The sequence below is a fragment of the Diadema antillarum genome, unplaced genomic scaffold (genome assembly GCF_040938485.1).
Source record: "Diadema antillarum isolate AM-2024a unplaced genomic scaffold, OU_Dant_1.0 scf00000086, whole genome shotgun sequence".
In the NCBI taxonomy this organism is placed as follows: Eukaryota; Metazoa; Echinodermata; class Echinoidea; order Diadematoida; family Diadematidae; genus Diadema; species Diadema antillarum.
In genome coordinates this window covers 1,949,008-1,966,288 of record NW_027270975.1, presented here as the reverse complement: position 1 = coordinate 1,966,288, position 17,281 = coordinate 1,949,008, and the positions used below count along the sequence as shown (strand labels likewise).

General features: G+C 38.9%; 1 protein-coding gene across 1 annotated transcript in view; it reads right to left on the bottom strand.

Annotated features, from left to right (window-relative positions):
* LOC139717991 (mitogen-activated protein kinase kinase kinase 3-like) overlaps window positions 1–17,281 on the bottom strand; it is a 117,545-nt gene that overhangs the window by 77,116 nt on the left and 23,148 nt on the right. Inside the window, exon 2 of the mRNA XM_071629480.1 lies at window positions 17,016–17,126. The gene's annotated coding sequence lies outside the window, so the exon portion shown is untranslated. The remainder of the gene's footprint in view (window positions 1–17,015; window positions 17,127–17,281) is intronic.

Below are 17,281 nucleotides of genomic sequence, written 5' to 3'. Positions count from 1 at the left end.
TCGGAGAAACAAAACAGAACGCAGTCACGTAGACAAAGTTGTGAACACCAACTTGACCAAGAAGGAAAACATGAAAAATCCCACGATGGCAAGGTGCCAGACTTGGGGGAAGGGTGGGGCGGTAGAATAGAGAGCATTCAACAAAGGAAACCGCGCGCACTGGTGCATTCCTGGAGGTTATAAGCAGTCTGGGGCCTGGGGGACCCGGGATGGACAGGTAAGGAAAGCAAATCGAAGACCGAGGGCGAAGACCAAGGATGTCAAACATTTAATACGATTCGTTATCACAGGCTATTTTTTCTTTTTCCTCTCATTTCTTATCTGTCTGATCTTTCATTTATCGGTAAAAAGAAAAAAAAAAAACATTAATTGATGTCAGGATTCAAATACTAGTAACTTGTTTTTTTGTGTGCCTTATTTTCTTTTCTACTGAATTATATCTTACCTCAATTATCACCACTGATCAGGGAAAAAACAACAGTAACTGTTCGTTTCTCACAGTTCACAATCCGAAGTTTTTTGTTTTTGTTTTTGTTTTGTTTTTTTAATAAAGAAAAAAAATGAAAGAGAGAAAAAAAAGTTTCGGTTTTCCGAAGGTTCGCTTAACAAAATATGGAAAAAGAAGAAGAAAAGTTAAGTAATTTTGAAGGTTTGTTGATTCGAAAGCGAAACACAATGTGTAATTCTGAAGATTCCGCAATCCCGAAACTAATAGGCCATAAGTTTCGTACCACACAGACCTATACATGAGAGTTCGTTCTAAGATTAACAAACTTTTTCTCAGATTTACAAACCCTGGGGATAATGCCACAGTAATATTCGTATTAACGAATCCTTATATTTTCTTTAACAAACATCTGGAGATTTTGCGTGTTTCAGATTCGAAATAACGGGGTCATCCTACGAGACCGACACCCACGACTCATACAGCCCACGAGTTCGACATTGAAAACAGGTCCATGAGTCATACAGGTCACGAGTCATAGAGCCCACGAGTTCGACGCTGGGCAAATGAAGTTCATGAGTTCGACACTCGGTAAAAACGGCTCACGAGTTCGACATAAATAAGAACAGTCCACGAGTTCGATGGATATACAACACGGGATTTAATGTGTCGGTCTCGTTAGGCCTTTTTTGCTCACGTTAAATGGGTTATTCAAATACCGGTTTTGATTGATTGGCTAAACACAGTCACGTGATGGAGGCACATTGGTTATGTTCGCCCATGGGCAGAACATTTTTGTAATGCTCTCCCATGGGAAAACATTTTCACGTAAGAAATGACAAACGATACCAAACGATTGTACGATCATATTTTTCACGCAATCGATAGGATATAAATTTGCCTATTCCGTACAATGTGAAAATTAAAGCAGATGACCGATAATTGTAATGCGTACGAAAGTGTGATAATTTAACCCATATAGGCCTAATCTAACAGATAATGACTTTCGTTGTCGGGAACATGTACCAAACATTCCACCATCAGGGTTTGAAACACTATTTCGGGAGGCTGTAAGTTCCTCGACTTCGTCTCGGGACTTATAACCTAGCTCCCTCAATAGCATTCCAAACCCTTCGGATGGAACATTCGGTATTTTCCCTCCCCGCCAGTGGACATCATCTATATTATGTCGAACTCAGGGCTGTATGACTCGTGAGGTGTATGACTCCTGGACTGTATATTATGTAAATATGACTCGTGGGTGTCGGTATCGTGACGTACATGCACCCGAAATAACGAAACATCAGAATTTCCTTTCAACGGAATAATGTATACCGTGCCTGAAAAAAATCAACCATTCTAAACCAAAAGATACTATACTTATTTGTTACGATTATATCTCCACGTTTTCCATACCTCCTTGTAAGATATCACTCACTGCCATATGAATACTCCTCGATAAAAAGTAAACTATGTCGAACCATGTATGTTAACTTATCTTGCCTCAAGGATTTTGTCTTTTCTTGATTATCCCTAATAACCAGAAGGTTCGATAATAAAAAAGAAATAAATATATAAAAAAATGAGGAAGAAAGGATCGAAGGTTCGTTCATTTGATAACGAAAATTGATTCGGTATACTGCAAGTTCGTTTATCAGAAAAAGTTTCGTACGACGTGATTCATTCTCTGATCAACGAATCTTATTTCATTTCCAGAGAAACGAACCTTCGGAATAATGCCACAAGTGCAATGGGATAAACGAACCTTGTCGATTATTTTCGGATTGACAAACTTCTATATAGTCGGCAGAGGGAATCTGCGTGTATCGGATTTGCAATAACGAACCATCGGCATAACGAACCTCCTTCTTCTTTTTTTTTTTTTTTTTTTTTGTCGGAAATTGAACACCACGCCTAGAAATCATCGATAGTGTCGAATAAGAATGAAACTGATTTCTTATACCTCAAAGATTATTCTTTTCTGAACTTTCTCCCAATGCCCGAATAAAAAGGGTGGTTTTAGAGCGTGTTGCTCTGAAAGTGCTTTATTCCAAAGGTTCGTGAATCCGAAATGATGAATGATATGGCCTATTAAATTCTCCGAAGGTTTGCCAATCCGAAATGAAGGTTCGATTTTGTGATGGTTCGTTAGTTCATATATAAAAGGGTACTGTTCGTTATTCCGAAGGTTCGTTAATCCGAACATTTTGTGGCGTGATTTCGAAGGTTCGGTAATCCAAAAATGAAATAGGGTTCGTTATTCAGAAGGTCCGTTGATCCGAAAATGAAATAGGGTCCGTAACGAACCTTCGGAATAACGAGCTTTTATTTCATTTTCGGATTAACGAACCTTCGGAATAACGAACCTTATTTCATTTTCGGATTAATGAACCTTCGGAAGAACGAACCTTCGGAATAACGAATTGTAACCATATGTATACATATGTTGAAAAAATGGTGTTATGTTGAGGTGCATGTAAACACATAATTACAAACACAAGAACACACGATTCACAAACTGGAATACAATCGTAATCTCTATTTGTGGAATTGATGAATTTTATATCTACTCCTGACATTATTGTGATGAAAGAAAAAATATCTGCTTCTTTGAATCTCTCTAAAAAAAAATCGAGTGAAAATATTCACCCTTAAAGGAGTGAATACAAAAAAGAGTGAATTTCGAGTGAATTTCGAGTGAATTTTGAGTGAAAATGTTCATTTTCACTCGTTTTAGAGTGACCTCAGGGATCACTCCAAATTCTTCGAGTGATCCCTGAGGTCACTCCAAAATGAGTGAAAATGAACTTTGCATTCAAAATTCACTCCAATTTCACACTAAATTCACTCTTTTTGTATTCACTCCTTTAAGAGTGAATATTTTCACTCGATTTTTTTAGAGAGTACGTGTGTGCGGAGATGGGTTAAGATGATAGGTGAGTGGTCGAGTCGCGACTTGATAATGTTTTCATCAGCGTATACTCCATTACAAAAAGTTTTAAAAATGGAGATATCAAGGAATGAAAATTAAATGAAAACACGCACCTATACAGAATCACGCACATACCTGTTTAAAGCTGACGAACCTTACTTCATTTTCGGATTAATGAACCTTCGGAATAACAAACCTTATCACTTTTTCGGATTATCGAACCTTCGGAATAACGAACCTTCGGACTAAAGAACCTTCGGAATAACGGACCTTCGGAATAACGAACTACAATCGGTAGGCGTAAATTCACACACGAATACACGATATACACCAAGAGACGAACTGGAATATAATCGTAATCTGAATATGTGGAATTGCTTTTATCATTGTTATTTTCATTTTTTCCTCTTCCTCTCCCTTCTTACGAAACTGTGATGATGAAGAAAAAAAAAATTCTGCTTCTTGTATATAGGTTACTTCATTATTCCACACTTGTGTGCGAAGGTTAGGTGAGGGGTACCGAGTGGTCAGGTGTCGGGGTCATCCAACGAGACAGTGGACATTGGAGTAGTCTATACAGATGAGGCTTATGAATATGTCTTACGGTATTTTTTGAAAAAGTGGACCTTCCAGACTTTTATTTTATATTTATTTATTTATTTACAGTATTTATTTTTTGGGGGTGGCGTATAATGTATACGCACCCTAACACCACCCCCGCTACGGGCCTGCTGATCCTGATCATCCTCTTTGAAATAATGGGCTGCGTGTTCCCCTTGTCTTTATCAGCCCCTTCTCATCATAATTTTATAACGATGACCCCCCCCCCCCCCCCCCCCCCCCGTCTTCGCCGCAGGTTATTCACTGCTGTATAAGTTTGTCTTAATTCGATTAAAGGAGTGGTATAATATATTGGGTGATTTTTTTTTTTCATAGCAAGATACTCACAAGCAACCTTTATGAAATGTTGAAGAACATACAATTCTAAGAAGAATTGAACATTCATTTGAGCAAAATCTGTTTTGAAATGGCTGATATAAAAACAGTGTAAAACAAACGATCGTCAAAGTGGGTCTATAACTTTTCTTGAACTGCTTTATTCCACCTCCCTGATATCTCAGCCATTTAAAAACCAATTTTCATCACTAAACTTTGAATTCTTCATAGAATTATGTGTTCTCTATTATTTCATTAGAGATCTCATCTAAAAGAAAAAAAACATCTAGTCCCATCTCAAACAAAACTGTACCATCCCTTTATCGAACCTTTCCCTGTGGAATAATGAACTGTCGGAAAACTCCACAAAGAGTCCGGATAGAATTCCGCAAAATACTACGTGGTGGCCATATTTTACTCTTTCTTTACACACCGATCTGCAATTCCAAACGGTAAAAACAAATGCCAGTCCCTTCCAGTCAAAATGGGATGATGTTCGTTGTTCCGAAGGTTCGTAATTCAAAACAAATTTTCATCAAATACAACTTTGAATTCCTCACAGAATTATGTGCTCGTAAGCAGAAATAGTAGGGACATACTCAGCAGCTCCAAAATTCGTATTTTGCCCTAAGAATAAAGATTCCTATGTTCAGCGTTCATTGATTGCTTTATGTTATATCAAGGACGCAATATCTGATGTTATACCAAGGACGCAATATCTGATCTCCAAATACTTCGGAAGGGGGGGGGGTGCGGAAACTCCAACTGCCTTTCAGGAGAGGGGGATACTTTGATCTTCTCAAGCGAGCTTTTGTGAGAGCGAATGCAAAACTTTGTTGGGTATTTTTAATTATCGTTTACTATAAAACATAGACATGCATTGTTTTCAAGCTTTAACTTTAAACATCACCATTTCCGAAGTATATTATTCCAGTTTCTTTTCCCCTAACTATAGTCTGAAAGTCTGCCACATGCATGATCGCTAAACGCCACGCTTTGCGTGGATGTGCCGAAGTACGAAACGATTACAGCTCGTTATTCCGAAGGTTCGTTATTCCGAAGGCTCTTTAGTCCGAAGATTCGTTATTCCGAAGGTTCGTTGCTCCGAATTTCATTTTTGGATTGACGAATCTTCGGAATAACGCCACAAATGTTTGGATTAACGAACCCTTTTTCATTTTCGGATTAACGAGCCTCTAAGTATAGGGAATTTGCGTGTTTCGGATTAACGAACCTTCGGAATAACGAACCTTCGGAATAACGAACCTTCGGAATAACGAACAGCACCCGTACGAAACACATGGTTTCACTCAATTCAAAGGAATGAGGTTATTGCAAGTTCGATGGATCGAATGCCCCTCATGACTTAGTTGAAGAAATCAAGAAGTCTTTTACGAGCAAAGAAATAAAAATGAGAATGAAGAAAAGAAAAAACCCCGAACGAAAGTTGCTAGCCAAAATATCTAAGTAAAATTTAGTGGAAATTTACAGTATATATATAATAATATATATATATATTTTTTTTTTTTTTTTTCACAGGTGAAGTTCCTTCGAACTTTGAATAGGGATACGCAGTTTTGAGGGGCATGAAATTGTCATGATTTTACTGTCTAATCGGGTACATGTAGCTCTCAATAAGCATGCGGCTGCATAACATTCTCGTAGTGAATTTGTCTCGGCATACAAGACCCTTCATACTAGTAATATTTCTGTAATTCCATTTTTGATTGAGTGATTAATCAATCCCTTTTATAGTTCAGTGAGCATTAAAATACTGGTATTCAAGCATATATAATCGACTGTTCGATGTTGTCTAGTATGGGCCAAAAGAAAAGCTATACACAATCATGATGTGTTGCTTACAATCATGATCTTTGCCAATTACAAGCTGATCGTTGTTCGATCGATGTTTCCAGGCTATGTCATACGCTGTTTATTACCAGAAGTGCGCGCATTCTTTCGTCCAGCACCTGGAGTCTGGCAATTGTTTTTGTGGAAATGCCCACAAGTGTGTGTTGTGTGTGTGTGTGTGTGTGTGTGGGGGGGGGGGGGGGGGTCAAGTTTCTTCTATCCGAAGAGACTGCATACGCACAATCAGCTCTTCGCTTTTATTTTACTGTCAATGTTTTTTTCCCTTATTCTTTGCTGGTAATGGCATTCGTAATTTAACCGAAAATAAAAAAGGTCAAACGGTTGGTTATTCGGCAATTCCATCCAAGTTGTAAGTTAGTTTATCATAAAGAGCAATACATGTACATGTAATAGTATTTGACAATTACAACAGAGGAAGAAATGATCAAATTTGATCCTGAAATTGATCCTAATGGCGATGTAGAAGAGAGGGAAACGTGGCAGATGGAAGGACTTTTTTTTTTATCATTGAATTTTAAGAAAATTACAGATCACCAGTATATTTCATGTCGTCAAAACTATATCGTGTTTTTGTGTTTATGTCAGTGCGTGTATGTGGGCATACGTTTACTTGCGTGTTTTAATTCAACTCTCATCGTGTAATATCCCATAATTATAATTACAGCAATCTGCGCATCCCAAGAAAAAACTGAAAGATGTAGCATCTCCTTGCTCAAAGTCTTGTACTACGCCTCCCCCTCCACCACCCCACCCCTCGAAAACCAACCTAACATAACATAGTGTGTTTGAAAACACCGCTGTACTTCTCAAAAAAAAAAAATAGAGAAGAAAACAACTGTACATTTCGCGTCGTAACGTGTTGATTGCACGTCGGTCTCCCACCACTCAAAGAACATCTTACATGACACCGTGCGTGGGAGCTGAACATGAAAGTTGCGTTCTTCCCAGGCACGCACATGTTGAATGACAGCACGTGGTTATTGCGCACCTCTTCTTCGGCAATACTCAGTAGACTGTTCACAGATTCTCTTGCAGACTGACTTAATTACAGTAACTGTTGTTCTCAATCATTCAACTATAGTACTAGTGTACGCGTTTCTCTTCATATTGTTATTGTGCTGTTAATAGCCTGCAGCTGCAGGCCGGGAAAACAACAGCGTGTTTGAAATGGAATTGTTGGGAATATATCACAGGTTACTACTGATTTGAGAAGAATTTGCTTTCCTGTCTTTCAAAGTGGTATGTACAGGCAATCTCCCCTAAAAGCCCAACCAATTTAACGTAAAATCCAGCGGTTTTCTTGGGATTGCAACGGTATTTTAGCAGCAGCCTATACTCCTGTAATGATAGGGAGATCAGGAACGAAATTGCACATCGTTTAATACAACCTTGGGCGTCCTTACACACGGAATGAGTTGCCCGTCGAGGCGTGGTAAATATTCTGTAGGTGTATGTACCATTTAAAGAACTAATTTCCGTAAAACAGTATCCCGACAGTGAAAAGAACTGCCGTGTCGGTAAAATAATGTCAATGTGACGATCAAGCTGTAATAACAATGTACAAAATACAATCTACAAACTACAAGAAAGACATGATATTACATTCGCTCATCAGAAGTGAAATTCATCCACCAAAATTTACGTCTAAAAAGGCGAGTCTAAGCAAGGTGTGTGACCGTGGCACATGCCGTATTCTATGTAAATAATCATAAGAGTTGTCAAAATGCAGCTTCACGATGTCCTTTTTGTGACTTGTGTTTTGTTTTGTCGGGGTTTGTTTTTTCTTAACAAAGGAGCTTCGATATTTGAAGCTCATTTTTCCCATTGGCATTTTAACATGTCAAACGTTGCACTCTCGCTATTCGATTGCCTGACAAAGAATATGAGTCACGTGTAGATATTTTTTCAGTGATTTCGTTCATTTATATCAACACAAGACTCGCGAATTGTCATGTCACATTATATAGCTCATTTCACTGTCGTGAAATCAGGATTCAGGTACCGGTACTAACTAGCCTAGACCTAATCATAATCACTTCATCCTTGGATGTAAATTAGGGCCTACACTTTATTTTTTGAGTGATCCCAATAGAATAGTGTCTCAGCTTGAAGGTTGCGCGACGATATTTTTCCACCTCATTTGTGATTAAACTGGCATCCATACGGCCACAAACGATTTCAAGCCGTGTAATTCTAGTCTTTAAAAATGGCCATACGCATCGTAGTACACCCAGCTTCTGGCTCTCGTTGGTTGCGTTGCTGCTCGAATTCTCACTTCTGTTGATTGGGATCACACGGCGTACGACCCAACCGGGCTCCCCCCACACACACACACGTACACACAAAGCATGAGACGTGACCAAATGTGGCGGTAGAACGCGGAGGGACGCCAGTCGTCCTACCGCGGTAGGACGATCTCTCTCTTACAGAAAAAAATCACCAGCGCGCACATCATGTCAGATGCGCCTATATACGCGTAAAATCGTCCTCGAGCGTTCCATGCGTCCTCCTGCGGTAGAACGCTAGTGAGAATAAATATCCCTTCCCTTACGAATACGAGTCCCAAGTATACTCGGGCAAGCGTCTATGGGAAATGCATGTTGTAGCAAATCTAGGTAGGTAAATAGCAAGGAGAGGGAAATTTGAAGAAGATCTTTTTCATTCTGCTTCTTCTCATTACTGCATATTAATCTTAATCCTATAAAGATTTCATATAGATACATGGACTTCATGTAGTAGTATGCTGCTTAATTGGGATTTGACCTCTCAGCCCCCCCCCCCCCCTTGTTATATTTGTATGAGAATTTTTTATGGTATAAACAAGCAATGGTCATATGAGATTGCGTCGTGAGCTGCTGAAGGATTACAAGTTCTTTCAGTATCTTCAACATTAACTACATGGAAGACGTTACTGAATAGACTTGATATTATAAGGGCTTAATCACTGCTCAAACATTTGTGGAATCTCCTCTCAACACTGGTAATTTATCGCCTTATTTTTGCATATTTATGGGATGTACGCTAACAGACGACAACATGCCCTTCCTCACCAACACATCCAGTTTGAAACAATAGAGTGGTTGTACTGACATGAAGAAAACATATTCTAATTCGTGTCTCATGTGCAAAGTATATAAAGACGTAACTAATTCTCCAATGCCTTTTCCTCATAGTGCACCCTCTACCAAGCTACAGACGCAATGAATACAAGATCTTCTCTGTGTACTAGCATGTGATTAATATGTTCCATTCAACCGTGCCTGTCTGACAAATTTCAGTTAAAGGGAAGCAGTCCTGAGATTTTCACTGTACTGATAATTAAGAAGAGTAAAAAATATAACCTTTCACCAATTTATACGCGTGGACATCAAAAATTGTCTCCGTACGCGATTTTTAAAAAATAATTCCTGCAAGCGATCGTGTAAGAGCCTGCCAAAAGGTGCAACGTCATTGATGCCCTACTCTCAAGTTGACAGCCGTGCCTCAGAAAACCAATTTAAGTGTTCAAAATGATCATATTTGATTTTTTCATAAAATGTGACAACATGTGGTTTTATTATTTCAAACAAAATATTTCAAGCTTATTTATATATACAATTAATATAAAAATAAATAGTAAACATGTATTTATAAATAACTAGGGATGACGAGCAGAACACCGCTGGAAAGAGTTGTGCATCGATGACGTATGACTCTCCTCCAAGACTTGCTCATTTGCAGAGTCACACTTTTTTAACCGAAATGTACGAGCTTATTTAGTGATTTGAAAGTTTGTTTTTGATGAAAGTAGTTCATTGGAGGTACCAACAACAACATATTTTTTTTTAATTTCGTGAGGACTGCGTCCCTTTAAAGGGGAGAAAATCACAGAGTCAGAGAGGATTTTGCAGTTCATCAGTTTCAGTGGCAGAGAGAGGCAAGTAGTCTCTTTCAAGACTTCTATGGAACAGGTTCATCTGACATGATAAAGGGACTACGTACAAGGCTCTACTGAACACTCTAATTTGATGAATATCAAGCCATTATATATGATCGCACAACACAGATGAAAGCTCTGTATTTATAAGTATTCAGAAGAATTCATTTGGATATCCTTTTTTGTGGTACCATCAACCAGGGATTGCCCAGGAGGGCAAATGACTTCATACCAATTATACTTGCCTGACATGTAATTCTGGTTGTCACAGGCCAGTAAGCATTCAGGGTTGTACCAAAGATATTTCACTGCAATTGTACGCTTCGACAATTCATACACTGAAAAGCAAGAAAATGCTTTCTTTTTGTGGCATTATGCATATGATATAGGGCCTAAGGAACATACAATGTTGCCCAGAACAGTAACAAATATGTTATTTTGTGTGCTCCATTTGTGACCGACTGAATATTCTACCTTGGGGCATTACTTCCAACTTTTCATAATTGCAGTCATTTACAATATATCTAACAAATCTTGAACAGAGGGTGTAGGGGGTCTACTGTACCAGCTATTTTCCATATTTACTGAAGGGCAGCAGTGTCAAAATAGAACTGACACAAAGCGCTTTGTATAGAATAGGAAGGATTATTTCCAGAGAGTGGTATTCATGCTCCAATGGTCTAGATAACATGTATGAACAAAGCTGCTATCAGTTTGTATCTGCCAGTAAACAAACGTCAACTTTTTTTGACAAGCTCAGTTTGGTATTTCCTTCACAATGTGATCCACTGCACAACATCAAGGTTCGCTGTGTACGCTGATATGCACAGTTGTTGTTCAATCTGCATCAAGCTATGGTTTCATTTTGCAAGCTTTCATTCTCTCATACAGTGGTATCATGCATGGGTTCAGACTGTTCAACACAGGAGTACACTGATTGTGACATACATTTTGTACTGTCAGTAATAGCCTGTAGATGGCAAAAAACTCAACCATAGATATATGCACATGTAGCTAATATAAACATTTCATCATACTTGATCTTAACATGCAGAAAAATGACAATTTTGTCTGAATGAAGAGTGCATACTTCCTCAGGTACCCATAGATGTGTAGATGTACAGAAGTGTGAAAATACACTAACTTCCAATGTTACACCACTGACCCTGAGTTGGAGTTTATGAATACAAACTGTTGATCCACATAACACATGCTAGCCTTTGGAAAGAATTTTTGTGCAGCTCTAAATTTTGTGACATGCAGTCAGCAAATCACAAGAGGCTTTTTTTATGATTTGAATTATCATGCTTTGTCACTGAAAACTTAGATCCCTTTTGATTGGAGATAAGGGGCCAAAAAGGATGAACCAGAATACAAACATGACAAAATTTGTGAATCAGGAATAGGGTGTGAATGCCCATCAGCTGTTACATTTTATTCATGTATAGCTTCGTACACAATTACAATACAACCTCAATGTAAGTTTGCATCATATTCTTTAATCTATCACAAACACTTTTTTTTCTGCTATTTTTCTGCAATAAAGTACTAACAAACATCAGGTTTCTGACAAGTGGAAATGGCAACTGATTAGTGTAAATGTCAATCTCCTACTGCATTAAAAAAAGTCATAGCTCCAAAAGAACTTCAGCCTATGGAGAATGGGACTACATTGGATGCTTGATCAGTCCACAGGTTTCCCACCACACTGACAATAAAATGCATGTACTTCATTTGCATTTTGTGACTTGTCTCACGAACAGAGGTCAGAGACGAAGGTTACAAACTTAGATTATTTGATACATATGAGACCTGGACCACCCTTAATACTGAGAATTTTATATGCAACAGAGCATACAAAATACTTTTTCATACTATTTTGATATCTAGATTTTAAGTTACAATTTTGTAATACCCACCTTTACTATAGAAATTCAAGCTATACATTGCAGTTTTATCGCACCTCTGTGATTTATGACTTTATGGAAATCAAATTGCATCACGCACAGTGTATATTTAGTTTTCTTCCAAACGTGTACACAATCCAAGTTCATCCTTTTTATGGGCAACCATAACAGAACCTGGTAGTTCAGATTGGACATTGGTTGACTTCAAGCTTCTTCTCTCCCACCCTTGACCACATTTTTCCAGGACACAGTTCCAGCAGAAACCATAAGAGAGGAAAAACATGTCAGATGCAAGTTTATGGTTGCACAAGACAGATGTAGAATGAAAACCAGTCAGAGGATATATTACCATGACCACACCCCCCCCCCCCCTCTTCTACCGGAATGACGCAGGAATAAATAAATTGTATGTTATACCTCAGTAATACTAATTTAGAACAGAGTACTTGTGATTTTACAACAAAGATCATTATGTAATCCTCATTTGTGGTTTACTCGAGTGTTTAATATCTAAATACATGGCGCTTCAATTTTAGACTGCCTATGGGGTCTAGGGCAATTACTCCCTGGCATTTTTAGGTTATATACCTGCGGTGTGAGTTTGGTGGTCATGGCTCATATCTTTGGAAAGTTATAGAGAATACACCAAATTGTTGACGACGACACAAACGCCAACAATGACGACAGAAAAGTGATGTCCATGTCTCAAGACAAAAAAATAGCGACAATAACATGTTCATGCATGTACAGCACCCACAATTATCCAGTCCAACAAGCTGACGGACTGACAAAAGCTAGGGTTCCGTTTGAAGTATGAAGCAATGGCCAGTAAGTGGTGTTCTCCGACGGGTTAAAAAATTGACCAGTGTCATCAAATCAGTCATCTCTGATTAATGAGTTTCAAGGTTTGAAGTCTACATTGACCAGGTGACAAAAAGATTTTGGAAAATTCTGTTGAAACATCACACTTGCAACTGTGTGATCAGATGCCATGAGAAGCATGACGGAGAGTTGATAGGGTGGGACTAATGTAAACATGATGCCCTAATGACCAGAGCCCAGACCAGCATTCCACATACACGTGAAGTGTGATATGTAACATACTTTTTTTGCTATGGGATCAACATAAAAGTACAATTCTGTCAGATGATCGACAACGAATAACTGCTGCTGTATGTAAGCTTTGTCCTGAAGATATTCTCACTATCATCTCAAGTGCAGATGACGTCTTGCTTAAGACATCAAATCTATTTTTGCCCTTATTACAACACTGTTATCAAAATGTTTGTTTACACAACCACACCTCACTTTCTTTGTTTTCTTGCATCAGAGCCTGTCAAGACTTCTGTTTGCCCGATGAGATCTGGGGATGATTTACAACAGAGTTTCAAATTACTTACCACAAAGCATGTAACGCTTTCACTTACATGGTCATCAAATTTCCAATGCATATCCTGCACTTCCTATGAATCTGTCTAGATTTCTTGAGGTAATTCAGGCAGTTTCATGCTGCAGTAGGTCTTTACCTTTCTGTGGGCTTGGTCATGATAGACAGGGTGTTCAGATGAAAAAAAAAAAAAAATGTATACTAAAACGGCATAGCTATACCAAAACAGTATACATATGTAGCTATACGATGAAGTCAAGGTCTGAACGCTGACTAACGAAATGATGTATAGCGAAACGGCGTATAGCGAAACGACGTCTAACAAAATGACAGTCAGAGCATCATTTCGAACTAGAACTCAATAACAAATCAGCATTCCATTACGTCCATATGCGTCTGAACGCATGGGGACCATAGGACGGTATAACTGGGTGAAGCGTAATGTGAGCAAGCATGAAGGGTGACCCTATTCCTCTCATGACTATAACATGATGTGCAGTGGGAAACTGGGCATATGACATTTTCCAGAATGGTCGAGATTAGCGTCTGAACGGTCTGTCGGCTATGCGACGATTCTTTATACATCGTTTCTTTATCAACTTTTGGTATAAACTGGCTTGTCATCTGAATAGGGGGAGAGTCTACAGGGTACCTGACCTACAGGCATAACTTACGATTATCCCACCCTTCAGTTATCATTACAAGAGTTCTAATACGAGGGATCGTCACTCAGCCTACACAATCTACACACATCCTGGTGTGTCCACAAAAACACAGGCATGTCAAGGAAATGTTGCCTGCCCCTGTATCACTCAGTGCAGTAGAAAAACAAAACTCTCGCTTTCTATCCTACATGAATAGGAAAGCCCTTCACTTCATTACAGTAATTATGTAGCAGTATGAGTAATTTCACGCCTTTGAGTAGAAAGCTTTTTATAGATAGAATATCATATGGGAACAAAGTAAGAATGTTCCAGATTGACAATTTCTCACCATTAACCCACCTACATTGACACACCTACACATAAACAAAATACTTAGCCTATATGATATATCTCCTAATATATAGAAATAAGGATATATGGGATGGGTCAGCATTATTGCTGGGCTTGTTACATCACCTTAGGAGTCCTGTCCACTTGGTAGAATGGCCAGCAAAATCGGGTTGGGGGGGGGGGGGGAAGACTCGGAGGCTTTTGCAAATTTCTTAAAATTATTTTGCCAAAGGTAGAGGAAGAAGTATTGTTGACATGTTTGCTCAATCTGACAGAGTATCATATCAAGGACTGCAGGAAAAGCAGATTTGGAGTTGGACACGGATAGCACACATATGCATTTATCACAGGTGACTTGCAGCAGTCAAGGAATAGAAAGCTGGTTTAAACCACCTCATGGGTCAGGGGGCATGTACTTTTTCAGGCTGATACAGTTCACTTGGCCCATGGACAGGTAACAAACGATGATTATAATTATCTATAGGATGGATCTCACTCCTGCAAACCTTCCAAATTCAGAATGGTTAGGAGGTCTGCACGTGATGCACACATCAGGGGACTAGCTTGAAGCCTGGTCTGCCTCTACAACACACTTTTTTTGCTCTTTCCAATGGGAGCAGGTTGTACCACCTTCAAAGGAGTGATTGTCCCCCTTTCAGAAAAGTTAAACCTTTAGGTGTGCCGTTGAGAACGGGCTGATTTTCCTACAACATGCATTTTCCATAGACACCTGCCCGAGTATACTCAGGACTCGTCCTCAACGGGTTAATGTGTCTCCATATGAGAGTATGTATAATCCGATCATAATACACTCTAAATGGAAAGGGTACCACACACAAGTGGTCTTCCACCTCAAGAATGCACATGTAAGATTCAGCTTGCCCTAGATCTAGGTAGACCTAAACCTTGTGTCACTACTAACAGGCTAATTGGATGATTACCAGAGGGTCACTCTCATTTCAAGAGCTACTGTTACCATGACGAACATGGAGCTACGGTGATATATTACTCTCTAGTTTGCCAATATAGCTATCAAAATACAATCCAATTAATAAGAGTGTTTATGGAATGTGGACTTTAAAAGTTGGATAAATTACTACAGTGTTTCACGTAGTAAATAACAAAAACTGCCACTGAAAATTATGGTATAAAATCATCAATACAGTAGAATATCTTCGCATAGATGTCGTATGCATTTGTGATATGGCATCATGATTGGTATCAAACTGGTATTTTGAGGAGTGTCCGAGCCATCAACACACCCAGAGCTAACCGCATTTTAAAACAAACCTGCCATTCTTTACAAATGTTAACAAGGAAAAGTAGAAATTACGCTGTGCGTAATATATGTCCCCGCCGGAAGTAGCATTTTGTAGCAAAATGTACAATACAGGTCACAAATCAAGGTAAAAGGTCAAAGGTCAAAGAAGTCAAAGGTCAAAATTCTGTGTAGAAAGTTTTGAAGCCCTCACCTGCTGCCATCACATAAAGCAAACGGAATCGAAATCGGGTTAGAAATGGCGAAGGAGTAGCATTTTGTAGCCATTTTACAATATAGGTCAAAAATCAAGGTCAAAGGTCAAAGAAATCAAAGGTCAAAATTCTGTGTAGAAGTTTTGAAGCCCTCACCTAGTGCCATCACATAAAGCAAACGGAATCGAAATCGGGTTAGAAATGGCAAAGGAGTAGCATTTTGTAGCAAAATGTACAATACAGGTCAAAAATCAAGGTCAAAGGTCAAAGAAGTCAAAGGTCAAAATTCTGTGTAGAAGTTTTGAAGCCCTTACCTAGTGCCATCACATAAAGCAAACAGAATCGAAATCGGGTTAGAAATGGTGAAGGAGTAGCATTTTGTAGCCAATGTACAATATAGGTCAAAAATCAAGGTCAAAGGTCAAAGAAATCAAAGGTCAAAATTCTGTGTAGAAGTTTTGAAGCCCTCACCTAGTGCCATCACATAAAGCAAACGGAATCGAAATCGGGTTAGAAATGGCGAAGGAGTAGCATTTTGTAGCCAATGTACAATATAGGTCAAAAATCAAGGTCAAAGGTCAAAGAAATCAAAGGTCAAAATTCTGTGTAGAAGTTTTGAAGCCCTCACCTAGTGCCATCACATAAAGCACACAGAATCGAAATCGGGTTAGAAATGGCGAAGGAGTAGCATTTTGTAGCAAAATGTACAATACAGGTCAAAAAATCAAGGTCAAAGGTCAAAGAAGTCAAAGGTCAAAATTCTGTGTAGAAGTTTTGAAGCCCTCAACTAGTGCCATCACATAAAGCAAACGGAATCGAAATCGGGTTAGAAATGGCGAAGGAGTAGCATTTTGTAGCAAAATGTACAATATAGGTCAAAGGTCAAGGTCAAAGGTCACAACTGAAATTCTGTGTAGAAGTTTCAAAGCTCCCACATAGTGCTATCATATAAAGCAAACAGAATCAAAATTGGCTCATAAATGACAGAGAAGTAGCAAATTGAAGATTTTGATCACACACGGACGCACAGACGCACGGACACACGGACACACGGACGGACACACACACGGACACACACACGTACGGAGCCCGTTTCATAGTCCCCTGCTCGAACTCGTTCGGCGGGGACAATTAAAGGGATGCTATACTCACTCTAGATTACAAATGCCAATACCAAAGGTAATATTCAAGGAGTTATTACAAGAGCAGGCTTGCGCAGCTTACACCCTGGAAGGCAACTCAAATCAGTTCCGGCTCCAAGATCTGCAGACAAGGGTAAAAAAAAAAAAAACATTATCATTAGATCAATTACACTTGGATTGGTAAAAGTGGAAAATATATTGTACACTGTAATACCTCTAATGAAATGCATAAGTATAGCAAAGTTACAAAGTGTGTGGTGTCATAATGAGCTACAT